Source organism: Nerophis ophidion, linkage group LG27 (genome assembly GCF_033978795.1).
Source record: "Nerophis ophidion isolate RoL-2023_Sa linkage group LG27, RoL_Noph_v1.0, whole genome shotgun sequence".
Taxonomy (NCBI): domain Eukaryota; kingdom Metazoa; phylum Chordata; class Actinopteri; order Syngnathiformes; family Syngnathidae; genus Nerophis; species Nerophis ophidion.
The window spans coordinates 31,613,362-31,636,418 of NC_084637.1; the positions used below are offsets into that span (position 1 = coordinate 31,613,362).

General features: G+C 38.5%; 1 long non-coding RNA gene across 1 annotated transcript in view; it reads left to right on the plus strand.

Annotated features, from left to right (window-relative positions):
- The first annotated feature begins 5,033 nt into the window (after positions 1-5,033).
- The window catches only part of LOC133544230 (uncharacterized), a 119,979-nt gene continuing 101,955 nt past the window's right edge, over positions 5,034-23,057 (plus strand). Inside the window, exon 1 of the long non-coding RNA XR_009804609.1 lies at positions 5,034-5,159. This is a non-coding gene — a long non-coding RNA (uncharacterized LOC133544230). The remainder of the gene's footprint in view (positions 5,160-23,057) is intronic.

The window sequence follows — 23,057 nt, forward strand, 5'->3', positions numbered from 1 at the left end:
CTTTATTTTCTTTTTTTTTTCCATTGCTCAAAAAAAAAAGGACAAAAAAATCTATGTTATAATGAATTATTACTTTAAAAAATATCACTTTAAAATGTTTTATGTGGAAAATATATTGCATATGTTGTGTGGTTGTCATATAAAAATATCAAAGTTTTGACAATAGAGCATAAAACAAACAAAATAATTGTTCAAACTTAAAATCGACAGATATATCGGAAGTTGATCTTGAAATTTAAGTGTTAAAAGTAAAAAAATAAAATAATAAAAATGCATCATTTTATGAGTGGGGAACCTTTTGGATCTCAAATATTGGCCAAACCTGACCGCGATCTATGCTACCGTAATTTTCGGACTATAAGTTGCACATAAAACCCTTTCTTTTCTCAAAAATCAACAGTGCACCTTATAACCCGGTGCGCCTAATGTACATATTCATTTTGGTTGTGCTGACCGACCTCGAAGCAATTTTATTTGGAACATGGTGTGATGATAAGTGTGATCGGTAGATGGCAGTCAAACATTAGAGATACACATGAGTAGACTGCAAGTTGACGCATGTTCAATAAACAGGACCTACTTTGTCTTGTTGTATTCTTATTTTACTGTTATATTTGTATTCCCATTGTTGCTTTTTATTTTTTATTTTTATTGTAATATTTCTCTATTTTGTTTCCATTTAAACCCTCATTATTTACTTTTTACTTTTATTTAAATTGATCTCAACACTGTACACTGCTGCTGGAATTTTAATTTTCCTGAAGGAACTCTCCTGAAGGAATCAATAAAGTACTATCTATCCATCTATCCATCCATCTATCCATCTATCTATCCATCTATCTATCTATCTATCTATCTATCTATCTATCTATCTATCTATCTATCTATCCATCTATCCATCCATCCATCCATCCATCCATCCATCCATCCATCCATCCATCCATCCATCCATCCATCCATCCATCCATCCATCCATCCATCTATCTATCTATCTATCTATCTATCTATCTATCTATCTATCTATCTATCTATCTATCTATCTATCTATCTATCTATCTATCTATCTATCTATCTATCTATCTATCTATCTATCTATCTATCTATCTATCCATCCATCCATCCATCCATCCATCCATCCATCCATCCATCCATCCATCCATCCATCCATCCATCCATCCATCCATCCATCCATCCATCCATCCATCCATCCATCCATCCATCCATCCATCCATCCATCCATCCATCCATCCATCCATCCATCCATCCATCCATCCATCCATCCATCTAAACGATGCCAGCAAATACCCATCAGCAAGCAACACTAAAACTTTGATATTTCATTGAGAATATAGAATATTTCACAGAGCGCTGAAAAATCCGTCAGAATATTTTAATACGACTTTGATAAGCTATGAAGCCGCACCGCTTAAAGCAGGGGTGTCCAAAGTGCGGCCCGGGGGCCATTTGCGGCCCGCAGCTAATCGTTTACCGGCCCGCCACACATTCTGCAAAAATTGCAAAAATAAAAAAATAAAAACATTTTAAAAAAAAGTGGAGTGAGGTGAAATCTAATGAGAAAAAGTGGCAATGTTGACACAAAATTGCCATGCAGGCAATTTGTTTTCCTTTTGTCTTTATTCCATTGCTCAAAAAAAGGACCCAAAAAATCTATGTTATAATGAATTATTACCTAAAAATGATCACTTTGAAATGTTTTATGTGGAAAAAATATTGCACATGTTGTGTGGTTGCCATATTAAAAACATCAAAGTTTTGACAAAAGAGCATAAAACAAACAAAATAATAGTTCAAACTTAAAATCGACAGATATATCGGAAGTTGATCTTGAAATTTAAGTGTTAAAAGTAATAAAATAAAATAATAAAAATGCATCACTTTATGAGTGGGGAACCTTTCTGATCCCCAAAATATAGGATTTAGTAGGCCTTTATTTAACTTTTCACTGTGATTACTCAAAAATATTAAATAATTAAAATCAATGGTGTCCTGCATTATTGATCTTTGAGGGCTTTAATTGCTGAATAAAGGAACTCTCCTGAAGGAATCAATAAAGCAAGGGTCTCAAACTCAATTTACCATGGGGCCACTGGATGCAGAATCTGGGTGAGGCTGGGCCACAAGAAAAGATTTCTTCCGAAAAAATGTTGCATACTCCTCAGCATGTCTAGTTGTATAATCCATCCATTTTCTACCGCTTTCCAGTTGTATTATGACGTTTCAAATTGTATCCCTTGTATTTTGTACTTTTATTTTGTATTTTTCTGTGCCAATAAGACACGTCGGGCGGGGTGCCGTTGTGCTCAGCAAAGAAATATTGCATCTCACACTTCGCCTGGAATTGTCTTTGTTCATTACGAACCTTTCTCTTCACTGTAGGCTTTAAAAAAAGACATGTTCGGAGAATATTCTTATTTCCGCAATGTGTGTCGTTCCGCTTTTCCTCCCTACAGCAACACGACGCTCGGCGGGTAATAGTAACGGAAAGTACCTGGATAGCGAGCACGAAAAAGTGACGGCTTGTTATCCCGCGTCATATAGAAATATGTGAGTGTTCATCGGGTGAGGCAATGCAAATTAAACAATAAAACAAATAAATAACGGTTTGAATTGGTCCAGGTTCTCAGGGACTGTTATTACTGACGGACAGGGCACGTACGAAAACCCTCATCTCCATGGCAACGTCTCTGTCCCTTTCACTCATTTGCCGCTTTTCCACTAATGCAGGGGTAGGCAACCCAGAACGTTGAAAGAGCCATTTTGGACCCAAATAACACAACGCTGTCAGGCGCCATTCATACAAAACTCGCGGGCCGCATTAACATTACACTTTCATATTTAGACCCCTGATCTATATACTGCATATTTCAGTTTTACTATAAGAAACAAAGTTGTTTTTGACAAAAAAAAAGGCATAAAACCTTATTTGTTTGACTTTATATCAACCTCAAGTTGATATAGAGCAGTGGTTCTCAACCTTTTTTCAGTGATGTCCCCCCTGTCAACATTTTTTTAACATAATTTTAATTTAATTTAATTGGGGCGGCATAGCTCGGTTGGTAGAGTGGCTGGGCCAGCAACTTGAGAGTTGCAGGTTCGATTCCCGCTTGTGCCATCCTAGTTACTGCCGTTGTGTCCTTGGGCAAGACACTTTACCCACCTGCTCCCAGTGCCACCCACACTGGTATAAATGTAACTTAGATATTGGGTGTCACTATGTAAAGCGCTTTGAGTCACTTGAGAAAAGCGCTATATAAATATAATTCACAAAATATAATTCACAATTCAAGTACCCCCTAATCAGAGTAAAGCATTTTTGGTGGAAAAAAAGAGATAAAGAAGTAAAATACAGCACTATGTCACCCGTTTCTGATTTATTAAATTGTATAAAAGTGCAAAATTTTGCTCATTTATATTGGTCTTTCTTGAACTATTTGGAAAAAAAGATGTAAAAGTAACTAAAAACTTGTTGAAAAATAAACAAGGGATTCAATTATAAATGAAGATTTCTACACATAGAAGTAGGGATGCACCGATTAATCGGTAACCGAATATATTCGGCCGAATATGGCAAAAAAAGCCACATTCGGCCTTTCGGTGGAATGAGTTAAAAACAAGGCCGAATAGTGGCGTGTGACGCAATTTTTTGACGTGGTGAGGTTGGGATATGTTGTGTACCTGTATAAGTGTATGAGGTTACAAGCACACACTTATTGAGATTTAGTGGGGCCTCTGTTTACATGATTAGCCTGTTGTGTAGGCTACCTGTATAAGTGTATGAGGTTACAAGCACACACTTAATTGAGATTTACTTGAGCCTTCTGTTTACATTATTAGCATATCTACTGTGGCTAAGCAGACTTTTGCCAAAAGGACAATAACTCATTTGTTGTGGGTTTATCCACTTTAATGCACTTTATTTTTTTTGGGGGATGCATGTTTTGTTTGAAGGCCTAATATAAATGAAAAACTGTGCTTTTTTTGAAAAGCAAAGACTACTGGAATATTAAAAAAAATGTCAATATTCAATAAAAAATTACTTTATTTGAAAAACATGTCTAAATATTTATTGTAGGCTATTTATGCAATATTAAAAAAAATGTGAAAAACTGCATTCATTATTCGGCCTTCGGCCAAGCGTTTAAATTTTATTCGGCTTCGGCTTCGACCACAAATTTTTATTTCGGTGCATCCCTATATAGAAGTAATCATCAACTTAAAGTGCCCTCTTTGGGGATTGTAATAGAGATCCATCTGGATTCATGGACTTCATTCTAAACATTTCTTCACAAAAAAAAAGATACGGCGTGGCGCAGTGGGAGAGTGGCCGTGTGCAACCCGAGGGTCCCTGGTTCAAATCCCACCCAGTACCAACCTCGTCACGTCCGTTGTGTCCTGAGCAAGACACTTCACCCTTGCTCCTGATGGGTGCTGGTTGGCGCCTTGCATGGCAGCTCCCTCCATCAGTGTGTGAATGTGTGTGTGAATGGGTAAATGTGGAAGTAGTGTCAAAGCGCTTTGAGTACCTTGAAGGTAGAAAAGCGCTATACAAGTACAACCCATTTATTTATTTTATTTATATCTTTAACATCAATATTTATGGAACATGTCCACAAAACATCAAGCTGTCAACACTGAATATTGCATTGTTGTATTTTTTTTTAGTTTGTGAACTTACATTCATATTTTGTTAAAGTATTATTCAATAAATATGTTTATATAAAGGATTTTTGAATTGTTGCTATTTTTAGAATATTAAAAAAAAAACTCAAATAATATTTAATAATTTGACTTAATTTTAACATTTTAGTGACTGAGACACTCTATGCTCCCCAGGACCCCTAAGGATTACAAAAAAAAAAAATCCATATATTTTGTTATGGTTTGAAAATGACAAATAACAAAATGGCCCCTGCATGCTTAAATATTTCCGTGTGCGGCCTTTTGTGGAAAAAGTTAGGACACCCCTGCTATACGTCATTTAATGAACATTGGTGTAGGGAGTCGTGTCTCCATTTGGCCACCAGGGGGCAGTGCCAGTTCCGTGAAGGTATTAAAAGGTCTTCATTAGCTTGCTGTCAGTCAGACTGCAGGTAGGGAAGACAACAGGTGTGCTGATGTCATCTCTTTCTTCCTCACAGGTTAGTCACACATCAAAACTAAACATCCTTGATTTCCTGTGTTTATTATAAAGTGAAAGCAGCTACTGGTGGAGAGTTTGATGAGCTGGACATTCAGTTTGTGTACTTTTGAGGTCCCTAAACGTGACATAATAGCTATTGCTACATGAGCTAGCTTTATTGCAGGGGTCAGCAACCTTTTTTAAAAGCAAGAGCTACTTCTGATTAATGCCAAGGGCTACCAGTTTGATACACACTTAAATAAATAGCCAGAAATAGCCAATTTGCTCAATTTACCTTTAATAAATAAATCTATATATATATATATATATATATATATATATATAAATGGGTATTTCTGTCTGTCATTCCGTCGTACATTTTTTTTCCTTTTACGGAAGTTTTTTTGTAGAGAATAAATGATGAAAAAACACTTAATTGAACGTTTAAAAGAGGAGAAAACATGAAAAAAATAATAATTTTGCAACATAGTTCATCTTCAATTTCGACTCTTTAAAATTCAAAATTCAAATGAAAAAAATGAAGAGAAAAACTAGCTAATTCGAAACTTTTAGAAAAAATTAAAAAAAATAATTTACGGAACATCATTAGTAATTTTTCCTGATTAAGATTCATTTTAGAATTTTAATAACATGTTTAATTAAATAGGTTAAAATCCAATCTGCACTTTGTTAGAATATATAACAAATTGGACCAAGCTATTTTTCTAACAAAGACAAATCATTATTTCTTCTAGATTTTCCAGACCAAAATTTTTAAAATAAATTCAAAAGACTTTGAAATAAGATTTAAATTTGATTCTAAAAAATTTCTAGATTTGCCAGAATATTTTTTTTATTTTAATCATATGTTTGAAGAAATATTTCACAAATATTTTTCGTCGAAAAAACAGAAGCTAAAATGAAGAATTAAATTAAAATGTATTTATTATTCTTTAAAATACAAAAAATAAATGTACTTGAACATTGATTGAAATTGTCAGGAAAGAAGAGGAAGGAATTTAAAGATGTGTTTAAAAATCCTAAAACCACTTTTAAAGGTTCTATTTTTTCTCTAAAATTGTCTTTCTGAAAGTTATAAGAAGCAAAGTAAAAAAAAAAAAAAGAATATATTTAAACAAGTGAAGACCAAGTCTTTAAAATATTTTCTTGGATTTTCAAATTCTATTTGAGTTCTGTCGCTCTTAGAATTAAAAATGTCGAGCAAAGCGAGAGCAGCTTGATAGTAAATAAATAAAATTAAAAAAATAGAGGCAGCTCACTGGTAAGTGCTGCTATTTCAGCTATTTTTAGAACAGGCCAGCGGGCGACTCATCTGGTCCTTACGGGCGACCTGGTGCCTGCGGGCCCCGCGTTGGTGACCCCTGCTTTATCGCTATGTTGTCGGTTTAGCTCAGTGAAAGTAGTGAGATTTGTCTAAAAGGCTCAAACTTCATTTACTTGGCTCCCTGTACTTTATAAAAGTGTGTAACCTGTCAAAATGTTTTCAATGATATTTTTATATTTTGAAATACTCGCTCACTGACATGTTGGAATTTCCTGTTCAATTGCATTGAATGCCCGTGTACTTCATTAACAGTTTAGCTAAAATGAGAAACAAAATTGTAATTGTTAAGATAAAAGTATATTTCAGTGTCGGCGCTAGGAATTTTCAAAATGGGGTCATACTTGTCAAACTTTAGAATTCGGGATATGGGGGGGTTGTTGGTAACAGGGGTGTATATTGTAGCGTCCCACAAGAGTTAGTGCTGCAATGGATTCTGGTTTTGATTGACTGATTGACATTTGTATTAGTAGATTGTACAGTACAGTACATATTCCATACAATTGACCACTAAATGGCAGAGGTGTGGACTCCAGTCACACGACTTGGACTCGAGTCATGACTTTGATGACTTTAGACTCGACTTGACAAAATATAAAGAGACTTGCAACCAGAGGAGGGTAGTAACGCACTACATTTACTCCGTTACATTTACTTGAGTAACTTTTGGGATAAATTGTACTTCTACGAGTAGTTTTTATGCAACATACTTTTACTTTTACTTGAGTATATTTATAGAGAAGAAACGCTACTTTTACTCCGCTCCATTTATCTACATTCAGCTCGCTACTCGCTACTTTTTTTTTATCGATCTATTAATGTTTGTTTTGGTTAATGACAGAGCTTCAAAGTAGAATCTACGCATGCCCGCGTTTCACCAATCACATGCAGTCACTGGTGACGTTGGACCAATCAAACAAAGTCAGGCGGTCACATGACCTGACCTAAACAAGTTAAAAAACGTATTGGGGTGTTAGCATTTAGTGGTCAATTGTACGGATTATGTGCAATCTACTAATAAAAGTTTCAACCAATCAATCAAAAGTGTAAAGGAAAAAAGACACTTTTTATTTCAACCGTACTTCCCGTCAAAAGCCTAAAGACTGATCGCACAGTTCCTGTCTTCACAATAAAAGCGCCGCTCCATCGCGCCTGCGCTAACAAAATAAGAGTCTCCGAAAGCCAGCGCAAACAAGCTAGCAAGCTACAGAGTTTGCCGCCAATATATTTCTTGTAAAGTGTATAAAAACGAATATGGAAGCTGGACAAATAAGATGCCAAAAACCAACGACTTTCATGTGGTATTGGACGGAAAAGAGGAACTTTTTTTCTCTTCCAATTGAAAACGTGGAGGTCTGATTCCTATCATTCATTGCAAGTCATCAGAATCAGGTAATACACCAACTTATATTCTTTTCTTCATGAAAGATAGGAATCTATATGTTAAACATGCATTTATATTCATTAAAACACCTTCAACATGGGTTGTAATGGGTTGTACTTGTATAGCGCTTTTCTACCTTCAAGGTACTCAAAGCGCTTTGACACTACTTCCACATTTACACACATTCACACACTGATGGAGGGAGCTGCCATACAAGGCGCTAACCAGCACCCATCAGGAGCAAGGGTGAAGTGTCTAGCTCAGGACACAACGGACGTGACAAGGTTGGTACTAGGTGGGGATTGAACCAGGGACGCTCGTGTTGCGCACGGCCACTCTCCCACTGCGCCACGCCGTCCCTACATGTGAACAAAAACAGCAAAATAAATAAATATAAATTATATACTGTATATATAAATGTATGTATATATATATATATTTATATATATAAATTATATGTGTGTATGTATATATGAGGTAGATCACCTCGACTTGGTCATTTATTAAGTAATTGATTAACGTTGAAAAACTTATTGGGGTGTTACCATTTAGTGGTCAATTGTACGGAACATGTACTGTACTGTGCAATCTACTAATACAAGTTTTAATCAGTCAATCAAATCAATGAATGCCTACTGAGGCTATGGTGCTGTTAAGTTATTGTGGCTCAATGTGCCATTTATTTTATTTTTATTTTGATGTACTATTATTTAATATATATTATTGTTTTAGTTGCTTAAGAGATATTCCTGGCTCTGAATTTGCTCATTGCTATTTTTATGTTTTTGTGCATTATTTGTTGCCGTAATCAGGTTACTCATCAGTTACTCAGTACTTGAGTAGTTTTTACTTTTACTCAAGTAAATATTTGGGTGACTACTCCTTACTTTTACTTGAGTAATAAACCTCTAAAGTAACTGTACTCTTACCTGAGTACAATTTCTGGCTACTCTACCCACCTCTGCTTGCAACTCGACTTTGACTTTAACGTCAATGACTTGTGACTCCACTTGGACTTGAGGCTTTTGACTTGACGAAACTTGCTACTTTCCCCGTATCTTTCATTGTGTACGTGTGTTATTCAGCGTGTGTGCTGTCAGTACAACATCCAATCAAATTACATCCACGTCGTTTTCATCCGACAGCATTCATCCAATTAAATTGCGGGACGACCAACGAGGAAGAGCTATCAAACAACGCACCAGTGAGGAAAAATTATGACAAAGATAGTTTCGTTTGGGTATAAAAACTACGACTCGGTCAACAAAAAAGGAATTGCAGTACAACTTCCGACTTCGTTCGACATTTGAAGTTGCACAAAGAAGGGTAAGTTTTGAATGTAAGCTAACGTTTATTGGCATAACGTTACGTTAGACCATGTATCACACACAGTAACGTTACGTTAGTCCATGTATCACACACAGTAACGTTACGTTAGTTCATGTATCACACACAGTAATGTTACTTTAGACAATGTATCACACACAGTAATGTTACGTTAGTCCATGTATCACACACAGTAATGTTACTTTAGACAATGTATCACACACACAGTAATGTTACTTTAGACAATGTATCACACACACAGTAATGTTACTTTAGACAATGTATCACACACACAGTAATGTTACTTTAGACAATGTATCACACACAATAATGTTACGTTAGACAATGTATCACACACAGTAATGTTACGTTAGATAATGTATCACACACAGTAATGTTACGTTAGTCCATGTATCACACACAGTAATGTTACGTTAGACCATGTATCACACACAGTAATGTTACTTTAGACAATGTATCACACACACAGTAATGTTACGTTAGTCCATGTATCACACACAGTAATGTTACGTTAGACCATGTATCACACACAATAATGTTACGTTAGATAATGTATCACACACAATAATGTTACGTTAGATAATGTATCACACACAGTAATGTTACGTTAGACAATGTATCACACACAGTAATGTTACGTTAGACAATGTATCACACACAGTAATGTTACGTTAGACAATGTATCTCACACAGTAATGTTACGTTCGAAAATGTATCACACACAGTAATGTTACGTTAGACAATGTATCACACACAGTAATGTTACATTAGACAATGTATCACACACAGTAATGTTACGTTAGTCCATGTGTCACACACAGTAATGTTACGTTAGTCCATGTGTCACACACAGTAATGTTACGTTAGTCCATGTATCACACACAGTAATGTTAAGTTAGTCCATGTATCACACACAGTAATGTTACTTTAGACAATGTATCACACACAGTAATGTTACTTTAGACAATGTATCACACACAGTAATGTTACGTTAGACAATGTATCACACACAATAATGTTACGTTAGACAATGTATCACACACAGTAATGTTACGTTAGATAATGTATCACACACAATAATGTTACGTTAGATAATGTATCACACACAGTAATGTTACGTTAGACAATGTATCACACACAGTAATGTTACGTTAGACAATGTATCACACACAGTAATGTTACGTTAGACAATGTATCTCACACAGTAATGTTACGTTCGAAAATGTATCACACACAGTAATGTTACATTAGACAATGTATCACACACAGTAATGTTACGTTAGTCCATGTGTCACACACAGTAATGTTACGTTAGTCCATGTGTCACACACAGTAATGTTACGTTAGTCCATGTATCACACACAATAATGTTACTTTAGACAATGTATCACACACAGTAATGTTACGTTAGACAATGTATCACACACAATAATGTTACGTTAGACAATGTATCACACACAGTAATGTTACGTTAGATAATGTATCACACACAATAATGTTACGTTAGATAATGTATCACACACAGTAATGTTACGTTAGATAATGTATCACACACAGTAATGTTACTTTAGACAATGTATCACACACAGTAATGTTACGTTAGACAATGTATCACACACAGTAATGTTACGTTAGACAATGTATCACACACAGTAATGTTACGTTCGAAAATGTATCACACACAGTAATGTTACGTTAGACAATCTATCACACACAGTAATGTTACGTTAGACAATGTATCACACACAGTAATGTTACGTTAGTCCATGTGTCACACACAGTAATGTTACATTAGACAATCTATCACACACAATAATGTTACTTTAGACAATGTATCACACACAATAATGTTACGTTAGTCCATGTGTCACACACAGTAATGTTACATTAGACAATCTATCACACACAATAATGTTACGTTAGACAATGTATCACACACAATAATGTTACGTTAGACAATCTATCACACACAGTAATGTTACATTAGACAATGTATCACACACAGTAATGTTACGTTAGTCCATGTGTCACACACAGTAATGTTACGTTAGTCCATGTGTCACACCCAGTAATGTTACGTTAGTCCATGTGTCACACACAGTAATGTTACGTTAGTCCATGTGTCACACCCAGTAATGTTACGTTAGTCCATGTGTCACACACAGTAATGTTACGTTAGTCCATGTATCACACACAATAATGTTACGTTAGACAATGTATCACACACAATAATGTTACGTTAGACAATGTATCACACACAGTAATGTTACGTTAGATAATGTATCACACACAGTAATGTTACGTTAGATAATGTATCACACACAGTAATGTTACGTTAGACAACGTATCACACACAGTAACGTAATGTTAGACAATGTTTCACACACAGTAATGTTACGTTAGACAATGTATCACACACAGTAATGTTACGTTAGATAATGTATCACACACAGTAATGTTACGTTAGATAATGTATCACACACAGTAACGTAACGTTAGATAATGTATCACACACAATAATGTTACGTTAGATAATGTATCACACACAGTAACGTAACGTTAGACGGCGGTCGGCAGCACCGCGTATTTTAGCCACCTAGAAAAAGGTCAACATTGTCAAATAAAGGTCAGTTAAAATGTACACTATATTAACAATATGTGTACATATTGCATAGGGTCCTGACATCTGAAAAGTACAACAATGTTTATTGTTATGTTCATGTATTTATGAGTTTCATGTGTACGCACAAATCAACACACATTCAGTATGAGATGAGATCAATGAGATAAGGTAAGAACAGGATAGAAACTGCTGTGGAACTACAAACCCCGTTTCCATATTAGTTTAGAAATTGTGTTTGATGTAAATATAAATGGAATACAATGATTTGCAAATCATTGTATTCCGTTTATATTTACATCAAACACAATTTCCCAACTCTGATGAAAACGGGGTTTGTAGTTAAAATGCAATATGCCGTGGAAATATAATGTTAAAGGGGAACATTATCACATTTTCAAAAGGGTTAAAAACAATAAAAATCAGTTCCCAGTGGCTTGTTGTATTTTTGGAATTTTTTTTTCAAAATTTTACCGGTCCCGGAATATCCCTAAATAAAGCTTTAAAGTGCCTTATTTTCGCAATCTTCGAAACCACTATCCATTTCCCTGTGGTGTCATACAGTGCTGCCAATACAAACAACATGGCGGTTACCACAGCAAGATATAGCGACATTAGCTCGGACTCAGACTCGGGTTTCAGCGGTTTAAGCGATTCAACAGATTACGCATGTATTGAAACAGATGGTCGGAGTTTGGAGGCAGATAGCTAAAAACGAAATTGAAGAAGAAATTGAAGCTATTGAGCGAATAGCTATTGACGCTATTCGGCCATAGCGTGGGTGTACCTAATGAAGTGGCCCATAGCATGGCTTCCTTATTAGCATCGCCGGTAAAATGTGCGGACCAAACGATCAGGACTTTCGCATCTTGTGACACTGGAGCAACTTAAATCCGTCGATTGGTAAGTGTTTGTTTCGCATTAAATGTGGGTATCTAGTTTCAAATGTACATACAGCTAGCGTAAATAGCATGTTAGCATCGATTAGCGTAGCAGGTTAGCATCGATTAGCTGGCAGTCATGCCGTGACCAAATATGTCTGATTAGCACATAAATCAACAACATCAACAAAACTCACCTTTGTGATTTCGTTGACGTAATCGCTGCAAATGCATCTGCAGGTTATCCATACATCTCTGTGCCATGTCTGTCTTAGCATCGCCGGTCAAATGTGGAGACACTTTGGTACATTCAATGGGGGTCTGGCGGAAGATTTCTTGCCAGTGGTGCAACTTGAATCCCTCCCTGTTAGTGTTGTTACACCGACGAGGCATGATGTCTCCAAGGTTCCAAAAAATAGTCGAAAAAACGGAAAATAACAGAGCTGAGACCCAGTGTTTGTAATGTGAAAATGAATATGGCGGGTGTGTTACCTCGTTGACGTCACGTTCTGACGTCATCGCTAAAAGAGTGATAAACAGAAAGGCGTTTAATTTGCCAAAATTCACCCATTTAGAGTTCGGAAATTGGTTAAAAATATACATGGTCTTTTTTCTGCACCATCAAGTTATATATTGACGCTTGCATAGGTTTGGTGATAATGTTCTCCTTTAACACTTCTGTGCAAATAAGTACAGTTGCAAAAGTGTTTATTCTGTAAAGGAATAAGTTAAATGTTTAAAAGGACTGGCTAACAGTGCTGTTATTAAGTACAATGTCAACACAATTTTTTTTCCCTGCAATTTCAAATGCACTGGTTTTAATAAATAAATACAGCATTTTCTCTCGTATTACCACTCACACGGCTCCGCTAGCATCACAGCTAACGTTACCCATGCTGCTACCTCTCTGTGACGTATGTAAGAAGGTCCGCTATGAGAAGGACACAAGAAAGAGCGAGAAGAGCCTGTAGTTTAATGCCAGCAGCTAAAAAGCAACTGCGTGAGAACGTATACTCCAATATCACCATATAGTCATTCTCTATATCGCAGAGACAAACCCGCGATATATCGTGTATATCGATCGATATATCGCCCGGCCCTACTTATAGCGTTAAGGTTGAACATTAAAGTAGTCGTTTTGGCTAATAGTATTGCATATGAATATCAGATGTATGGACCTATAAAGGGGAATGTTGAGTTAGTGATTTGATTTATGTGGGCTATGACCTGATTTAGATTGTAAAACAAACAAAGCAAGAAACATTTATTTTGACAATAAAGTCAGTCAGACTGCAGTGAGAGAAGACAACAGATCAATCAATCAATGTTTACTTATGTAGCCCTAAATCACTAGTGTCTCAAAGGGCTGCACAAACCACTACGACATCCTCGGTAGGCCCACATAAGGGCAAGGAAAACTCACACCCAGTGGGACGTCGGTGACAATGATGACTATGAGAACCTTGGAGAGGAGGAAAGCAATGGATGTCGAGCGGGTCTAACATGATACTGTGAAAGTTCAATCCATAATGGATCCAACACAGTCGCGAGAGTCCAGTCCAAAGCGGATCCAACACAGCAGCGAGAGTCCCGTTCACAGCGGAGCCAGCAGGAAACCATCCCAAGCGGAGGCGGATCAGCAGCGCAGAGATGTCCCCAGCCGATACACAGGCGAGCAGTACATGGCCACCGGATCGGACCGGACCCCCTCCACAAGGGGGAGTGGGACATAGGAGAAAAAGAAAAGAAACGGCAGATCAACTGGTCGAAAAAGGGAGTCTATTTAAAGGCGAGAGTATACAAATGAGTTTTAAGGTGAGACTTAAATGCTTCTACTGAGGTGGCATCTCGAGCTTTTACCGGGAGGGCATTCCAGAGCACTGGAGCCCGAAATGAAAACGCTCTATAGCCCGCAGACTGAGTCAGCTGGAGGCGTGTCTTAATGAAATTAAACAATTGCTAACTTTTTGCAACTCACCGCCAAAAAAACGGAAATGCTGATTATCGGTCCTGCTAGACACCGACCTCTATTTAATAATACAACTCTAACATTTGACAACCAAACAATTAAACAAGGTGACACGGTAAAGAATCTGGGTGTTATCTTTGACCCAACTATCTCCTTTGAGTCACACATTAAAAGCATTACTAAAACGGCCTTCTTTCATCTCCGTAATATCGCTAAAATTCGCTCCATTCTGTCCACTAAAGACGGCGAGATCATTATCCATGCGTTTGTTACGTCTCGTCTCGATTACTGTAACGTATTATTTTCGGGTCTCCCCATGTCTAGCATTAAAAGATTACAGTTGGTACAAAATGCGGCTGCTAGACTTTTGACAAGAACAAGAAAGTTTGATCACATTACGCCTGTACTGTATATACCTTTATATACATATATACATACATATATACCTCTACTGTATATACCTTTATATACATATATACATACATATATACCTATACTGTATATACCTTTATATACATATATACATACATATATACCTATACTGTATATACCTTTATATACATACATATATACCTATACTGGCTCACCAGCACTGGCTTCCTGTGCACTTAAGATGTGACTTTAAGGTTTTACTACTTACGTATAAAATACTACACGGTCTAGCTCCATCCTATCTTGCCGATTGTATTGTACCATATGTCCCGGCAAGAAATCTGCGTTCAAAGGACTCTGGCTTATTGGTGATTCCCAAAGCCCAAAAAAAGTCTGCGGGCTATAGAGCGTTTTCATTTCGATGCTACTATCTGCTTCATCATTTCTTTGTTTTTGACAGAACTACACACACATAAATGTTTACGGGCCTGTTGCACTTCCCTGATGAAAAACAGATAACTCAACAACAGTGTACACTATAAATCATATTTATTCCACTGTAGCATACTGATGACATGATACAAAAAAAAAAAGCAAGTAGCAAAACATTGCCTGACAAATTGGACCACCCACTGATGTAAAAAATAAAAAGAATTGGCACGATAGGATTTAAAGCTGGTGAGAAAACACTCTGACCAATTGTATACACACGGCTATATACATTTTCTTTTTCTTTTTTTTTCCATTTTCAATAAAAACATACATTCTGTATATCGTAATACTGAGAGAAGCAAAGCACATTTGCGGAACATTTCACAAAATATAAACCTTGATTGGTTCGTGCGGAGATATAACTAAAAGCTACAGCACGTTTATTTCCTCCTGAAACTTTTTCATGTGGTCTGGTTGTCTCTTTTAAGTGTTATTATTGTCTGACTGTTGTTTTGAAGTGGCACGTTTGTTATGTTTGGTATTTTATTTATAGTCCTACACATTATTCCTCCATTTGAGTTCCATTTGTGCTCATGTTTCCCTATACCCTAATAGGGGACGGAATGTATTTAAAAGAGAGCGCTAGGAGAACAAGTGGTTGTTGAGTATACCCGTCCTGCTTTGGTGGCGTTTTTAAAGATCTAATGAAAGCCACTACTAGCGACCACGCAGTCTGATAGTTTATATATCAATGATGAAATATTAACATTGCAATTTACTAAATTGCTATTTTAAATTTCGCGCGAAGTATCCTGTTGAAAACGTCGTGGTATGACGTGACGTCACGGATTGTAGCGGACATTTTAATCTAGCGCTGATCCCAGCTATAAGTCATCTGCTTTAATCAAATAATTACGCAGCATTCTAGGCGTCTGTGTTGCTGAATCTTTTGCAATTTGTTCAATTAATAATGGAGACGTCAAAGAAGAAAGGTGTAGGTGGGAAGCGGTGTATTGCGGCCGCCTTTAGCAACCCAAACACAGCCGGTGTTTCCTTGTTTACATTCCCGAAAGCTGACGGTGAAGCTTTACTATGGAACAGAGCGGTCAAGCGAACATGGTTCCCTACCACATGTCAACCGGCAGGTTTCGGTGAGAAAATGGTGGCTCTTACCGTAGTTATGTGAAGTGAAGTGAATTATATTTATATAGCGCTTTTCTCTAGTGACTCAAAGCGCTTTACAAAGTGAAACCCAATATCTAAGTTACATTTAAACCAGTGTGGGTGGCACTGGGAGCAGGTGGGTCAAGTGTCTTGCCCAAGGACACAACAGCAGTGACTAGGATGACGGAAGCGGGAATTGAACCTGCAACCCTCAAGTTGCTGGCACGGCCGCTCTACCAACCGAGCTATGTCGCTATGTCGAGTTATGAGCAGAGAGCTTGCGTCGTGCCTACTGCAGCTGCGGACTCTCTTGCTTCCTCCCACCGGCCGCCCCCGACCGTCGGTTGCTTACACCGTGGAGGAGGGGGGGGGTAAAAAAAATCTCAGCCCGGCTGCCTTGCCTCGTCAAGAAACGTGGCTTCCATCGAAGACACTGGTGGTTACCACATCCCTTCGACTTTCAAGTACGACCACATAATCTCACTAAAACATTAGTAACACAATAAGCAGATAAGGGATTTCCCAGAATGATCCTAGTAAACGTGTCTTATAACATATGAATCGCTCGCAATTCCCTCATCTTTTTTTTTCTTAGTCCTTCACTCTCACTTTCCTCATCCACAAATCTTTCAGCCTCGCTCAAATTAATGGGGAAAATGGCGCTTTCTCAGTCCGAATCGCTCTGGCTGCTGGTGGCCATGATTGTAAACAATTTTCAGATGTGAGGAGCTCCACAACCCGTGACGTCACGCGCGCATCGTCTGCTACTTCCGGTACAGGCAAGGCTTTTTTTTATTAGCGACCAAAAGTTGCGAACTTTATCGTCGATGTTCTCTACTAAATCATTTCAGCAAAAATATGGCAATATCGCGAAATGATCAAGTATGACACATAGAATGGACCTGCTATCCCCGTTTAAATAAGAACATCTCATTTCAGTAGGACTTTAACAAAGAATGCAACACATACATTTATCATAACAACTCAACTGTAACCCGCCATCAATTAACAGCCTTCTGGACTGGTAAGGGACAAATATTACAGTTATTCTCACTTGATTTAGTAGAGAACATCGATGATAAAGTTTGCAACTTTTGGTCACTAATAAAAAAGCCTTGCCTGTACCGGAAGTAGCAGACGATGTGCGCGTGACGTCACGGGTTGTGGAGCTCCTCACATCTGAACATTGTTTACAATCATGGACACCAGCAGCCAGAGCGATTCGGACCGAGAAAGCGACGATTTCCCCAATAATTTGAGCGAAGGGGAGGGAAGATGTAGGGGAAGATGAGCGTTTCCTTAATAAGCTCCCAGATGACGCGGGTATAGCTCGGTTGGTAAAGCAGCCGTGCCAGCAACTTGAGGGTTGCAGGTTCAATCCCTGCTTTCGCCATCCTAGTCACTGCCGTTGTGTCCTTGGGCAAGACACTTTACCCACCTGCTCCCAGTGCCACCCACACTGGTTTAAATGGAACTTAGATATTGGGTTTCACTATGTAAAGCGCTTTGAGTCATTAGAGAAAAAGCGCTATATAAGTATAATTCACACTTCACACTTGTACATCTTGAGAGTAGTACCTCTTTTTTTTAATTTTTTTTTTTTAAAGAAGGCAGCAGCCAAATAATCTGGCAGTAGGTGGCGCCAGATCCTAACCAAAATGCTATGGTTGTCTTTCTTGTACATCAGTCCTTCAAAAACATAAAAATAAAAAATACGCTATCATTTAAAAATGTGTAGATATTTGCCAGCAAATATCTACAAGACTAAATCTTTGGAGATGGGTTGGTTTTCAAACTGAAGTGCTGTTTAAGTCATATGTTTCATTTCATGCTGAAACACCTTTTTCATTAATCCCGGTCAGTGAAGTACTATCGTGTTTTTTAACCTTTTTTGAGCCAAGGTATATTTTTTCACAAAAAAAAAATCGCAAGGGACACCACCAGCAGACAAAGTTAGAAATGAAACTCAGTATCTAGAATTGACAATATAAAGTCGTTCTCATCAAATACCTGACTCCAATTGTTTGATACGAATTTAAACTATAAATAAAAACCCCGTTTCCATATGAGTTGGGAAATTGTGTTAGATGTAAATATAAACGGAATACAATGATTTGAAAAACCCTTTTCAACCCATATTCAATGGAATGCACTACAAAGACAAGATATTTGACGTTCAAACTCATAAATTTTACTTTTTTTTTTGCAAATAATTAACTTAGAATTTCATGGCTGCAACATGTGCCAAAGTAGTTGGGAAAGGGCATGTTCACCACTGTGTTAAATCTCCTTTTCTTTTAACAACACTCAATAAACTTTTAGGAACTGAGAAAACTAATTGTTGAAGCTTTGAAAGTGGAATTCTTTCCCATTCTTGTTTTATGTAGAGCTTCAGTCGTTCAACAGCTGTCGTATTTTACGCTTCATAATGCACCACACATTTTCGATGGGAGACAGGTCTGGACTGCAGGCGGGCCAGGAAAGTACCCGCACTTTCAACCCATATTCAGTTGAATATGCTACAAAAACAAGATATTTGATCTTCAAACTGATAAACATTTTTTTTTTTTGCAAATAATCCCTAACTTTCAAATTTGATGCCAGCAACACGTGACAAAAAAGTTGGGAAAGGTGGCAAAAAAATAGTGATAAAATTGAGGAATGCTCATCAAACACTTACTTGGAACATCCCACAGGTGTGCAGGCTAATTGAGAACAGGTGGGTGCCATGATTGGGTATAAAAACAGCTTCCCAAAAAATGCTCAGTCTTTCACAAGAAAGGATGGGGCGAGGTACACCCCTTTGTCCACAACTGCGTGAGCAAATAGTCAAACAGTTTAAGAACAACGTTTCTCAAAGTGCAATTGCAAGAAATTTAGGGATTTCAACATCTACGCTCCATAATATCACCAAAAGGTTCAGAGAATCTGGATAAATCACTCCACGTAAGCGGCATGGCCGGAAACCAACATTGAATGATCTCTCAAATGGCACTGTATCAAAAACCGACATCAGTCTCTAAAGGATATCACCACATGGGCTCAGGAACACTTCAGAAAATCATTGTCACTAAATACAGTTGGTCGCTACATCTGTAAGTGCAAGTTAAAGCTCTACTATGCAAAGCGAAAGCCATTTATCAACAACATCCAGAAACGCCCCCGGCTTCTCTGGCCCCGAGATCATCAAAGATGGACTGATACAAAGTGGAAAAGTGTTCTGTGGTCTGACGAGTCCACATTTCAAATTGTTTTTGGAAATATTTGACATCGTGTCATCCGGACCAAAGGGGAAGCGAACCATTCAGACTGTTATTGACGCAAAGTTCAAAAGCCAACATCTGTGATGGTATGGGGGTGCATTAGTGCCCAAGGCATGGGTAACTTACACATCTGTGAAGACACCATTAATGCTGAAAGGTACATACAGGTTTTGGAACAACATATACTACCATCTAAGCGCAGTCTTTTTCATGGACGCCCCTGCTTATTTCAGCAAGACAATGCCAAGCCACATTCAGCATGTGTTACAACAGCGTGGCTTTGTAAAAAAAAGAGTGCAGGTACTTTCCTGGCCCGCCTGCAGTCCAGAGCTGTCCCCCATCGAAAATGTGTGGCGCATTATGAAGCGTAAAATACGACAGCGGAGACCCTGGACTGTTGAGCGACTGAAGCTCTACATAAAACAAGAATGGTAAAGAATTCCACTTTTAAAGCTTCAACAATTAGTTTCCTCATTTCCCAAACGTTTATTGAGTGTTGTTAAAAGAAAAGGTGATGTAACACAGTGGTGAACATGCCCTTTCCCAACTACTTTGGCACGTGTTGCAGCCATGAATTTCTAAGTTAATTATTTGCAAAAAAAAAGTAAAGTTTATGAGTTTGAACATCAAATATCTTGTCTTTGTAGTGCATTCAACTGAATATGGGTTGAAAAGGATTTGCAAATCATTATATTCTGTTTATATTTACATCTAACACAATTTCCCAACTCATATGGAAACGGGGTTTGTATAACCATCCTCGCATCACTAATTACTAATTACATGGTTACTCTGCTGATCTCTAGACAGCACAGGCACTCAACAACAGCACATTATTTGCCGATTATATTTATTTGTTTTTTGGATAAAAAAAACTAATTTACAATGCCTCTAAGACATGATGTTGCCATCATTATTGATTAAAAGCGGTCCAGACCAATTAGGTGAAATTGCCTAATTTACCACGGCACACCATTTTATAGGACAATTTCTTATCATTTTTGATATATTTGTAAAGTGTTACAGAGGAAAGACGCTTTATATATTTTAGCTGTGGATATAATTGCTCATTTCTTACAGAAAAACTATTAGGTGAAACACAAAGTTTGGTGGCCGCGGGATTAGGTCTCTGCTTTTTGCAGATGATGTGGTCCTGATGGCTTCATCTGGCCGGGATCTTCAGCTCTCACTGGATCGGTTTGCAGCCGAGTGTGAAGCGGCCGGAATGAGAATCAGCACCTCCAAGTCCGAGTCCAGGGTTCTCGCCCGGAAAAGGGTGGAGTGCCATCTCCGGGTTGGGGAGGAGACCCTGCCCCAAGTGGAGGAGTTCAAGTACCTAGGAGTCTTGTTCACGAGTGAGGGAAGAGTGGATGGTGAGATCGACAGGCGGATCGGTGCGGCGTCTTCAGTAATGCGGACGTTGTACCGATCCGTTGTGGTGAAGAAGGAGCTGAGCCGGAAGGCAAAGCTCTCAATTTACCGGTCGATCTAATTTCCCATCCTCATGAGCTTTGGGTCATGACCGAAAAGATAAGATCACAGGTACAAGCGGCCGAAGAAAAGGGTGGAATGCCATCTCCAGGTTGGGGAGGAGACCCTGCCCCAAGTGGAGGAGTTCAAGTACCTAGGAGTCTTGTTCACGAGTGAGGGAAGAGTGGATGGTGAGATCGACAGGCGGATCGGTGCGGCGTCTTCAGTAATGCGGACGTTGTACCGATCCGTTGTGGTGAAGAAGGAGCTGAGCCGGAAGGCAAAGCTCTCAATTTACCGGTCGATCTGCGTTCCCATCCTCACCTATGGTCATGAGCTTTGGGTCATGACCGAAAGGATAAGATCACGGGTACAAGCGGCCGAAATGAGTTTCCTCCGCCGTGTGGCGGGTCTCTCCCTTAGAGATAGGGTGAGAAGCTCTGCCATCCGGGAGGAACTCAAAGTAAAGCCGCTGCTCCTCCACATCGAGAGGAGCCAGATGAGGTGGTTCGGGCATCTGGTCGGGAATTGAATTGATTAACGTGGACCCCGACTTAAACAAGTTGAAAAACTTATTTGGGTGTTACCATTTAGTGGTCAATTGTACGGAATATGTACTGTACTGTGCAAACTACTAATAAAAGTATCAATCAACCCGAACGCCTCCCTAGGGAGGTGTTTAGGGCACGTCCAACCGGTAGGAGGCCACGGGGAAGACCCAGGACACGTTGGGAAGACTATGTCTCCCGGCTGGCCTGGGAACGCCTCGGGATGCCCCGGGAAGAGCTAGACGAAGTGGCTGGGGAGAGGGAAGTCTGGGCTTCCCTGCTTAGGCTGCTGCCCCCGGGACCCGACCTCGGATAAGCGGAAGAGTAAACCCTCTTGCAGTTATTGGGTACCACACAAGTGCCAAATGAGTACCGCAGGGTTAATTCAGTTCCGTTTTGTACAGTTCAGACAGGTATACATTGGAGCACAGGCTCATGTTAACACCTCAACATTTTAAAAAAGAGCTTTAGGAAGAAGTTGATCTAATCCCACACCTCCACATCATAACAATCACTAAAAAAGCGACATGGGCACTCAGCCCTAATTGAACCCAATCAAAAGAAGTCAAAGCGTCTGGGCTTCCCTGCTTAGGCTGCTGCCCCCGCGACCCGACCTCGGATAAGCGGAAGAAGATGGATGGATGGATGGAAACACAAAGTTTAGTAGTTATGTTTTTCAAATTAGGTTCTGCCTGCTTTTAACAAACACTTTTTAAAATGTCGGTATTGAACAATATGAACATTGTGTTTCTTTTATCAACGAGTGTATTTTCCTAACCTGCGCCAGGAGCTGAAAATGGATACTTTCTGAAATGCTATGCAAACATTCTCGGCCTAAATGTGACCCTTTCTCTCAACAAACACACCGCATGAAACCAAGGACGATCCTGAAGTTTAAAAAGCAACAACACATATTTGGCACGTCTTATAGAGCAGCGGGTGTCGTACTTACAGCCGAGTGCTTTTATATCACGATTACATTCAACACTGAGTCTTACAAAGACTAACATTTACATTAAAAGCTTGAAGGACGACAGACTTTAGGTAGATCTGAAATATTTGATCAGTTTGAAGAGCTGCACTCCTTTAGTGGTGCGTACCAAAAGTCTGCGTTTAGCAGCGACT